Raw genomic sequence first — 1461 nt, 5'->3', positions numbered from 1 at the left:
AGATGAATTAAGATTATTTCTCCCTTGAACCCATGTTTTCCCCTAAATTCTTAAGTTGTGAATTGTGATTGAGAATTGATTGATCATGAAAGTATGTTGAATTGTTTATGTTTATATTGAATTTGTTATTGAATTGTGTCAATTTTCTTATCTATTGTAGTATCTTAGATTTATGGGTTGATGTTGGTTTATAGCCTTGAAAGGCAAGTTCATGAATGATCTATGTATGAATGTGATGTGAAGTATATATGTGTGATCTCAATGAAATTGTTATGATCAGGTTTAGAATGAAATAGTGTTATGATTGAAAGCATATTCTCAATTAACACTCATGAATGATGATGATAAAATTTGAAGGGTTTTCATCTATATGATGTAAATCGTGAATTGGTAGGCTTATGCATCCTTTTCTTGAATGAATGAAAGTAATTTGAATATTGTATCTTGAATTGTAAGGCTAAGGCATCCTTTCTTGTATTGATGAATGTGATCTTGAATGAATTATCTTGAATTGGTAGGCTAAGGCATCCTTTTCTTGTATGATAAATGTGTATTGACTAAATGATCATAGAATCGGTAGACCTATTGTTAGTAGCCATTTCATAAATGACTAATGAATGTAATGATAATCTAGAATCGGTTGACCTAATGTTGGTAGCCCTTTCATAAATGACTGGTGAAGTATTCTAGGCTATGACATGAACCGGTAAACCGAATGTTGGTAGCCCTTCATAGTGAGTCTAGAAACTAATGTGATGATAAACCTTGAAGCGGTAGACCTAATGTTGGTGGCCCTTTCTTGGGTGAAATAATGACCCTTGAAGCGGTAGACCTTATGTTGGCGGCCCTTTCTTGGAAAGTCAATGAGCTATCCATATATTGTACCTTGAAGCGGTAGACCTAATGGTGGTGGCCCTTTCAAGTGTAATGTACTTTGGGTCGGTAGGCCTAATGTTGTTGGCCCTCTCTAGAACAATAATATAATGTAAATGAAACTACTCTATGGGAATGTAGGTTAAGTACCGAGAGGATATGGTAAGATGGAAGTTCTCCCTACGTTAGGCTGAATTTGAATGAATATTTTTATTATCCCATAACTATGTGTCCACAGAGGTCCTAGCTAGTGGATCCACTTAAGGTAAACGTATCGGTCTTACCTTAGGCAAGTAGACCACCTATTTTCGGTGTGGGGCTTCATGACACCAGATTCCATCTCTAGCTCGCATGGTCTATGTTGGTTAAACGCTTATTCCCATCATGTGAGATGTGCATTATGGTTTCTTGAGGAGTTCTATGAAGTGTGGGTGGTAGTATGGAATACCATCCATGTATTGCACGAGTAGGCTTTGAGAGGGCTATAGTGGGTTCTCTAAGGTCTTAATGACTAATGTATGAAAGTGCTATAAATGAAGTTAATGAAGAATGTTGACTCTTATATGCTTAAATGTAAAGATGCATGCT

The sequence above is a fragment of the Solanum tuberosum genome, unplaced genomic scaffold (assembly GCF_000226075.1).
Source record: "Solanum tuberosum cultivar DM 1-3 516 R44 unplaced genomic scaffold, SolTub_3.0 scf00259, whole genome shotgun sequence".
In the NCBI taxonomy this organism is placed as follows: Eukaryota; Viridiplantae; Streptophyta; class Magnoliopsida; order Solanales; family Solanaceae; genus Solanum; species Solanum tuberosum.
The sequence above is the reverse complement of the archived record's forward strand: the minus strand, read 5'-3'. Positions refer to the sequence as shown.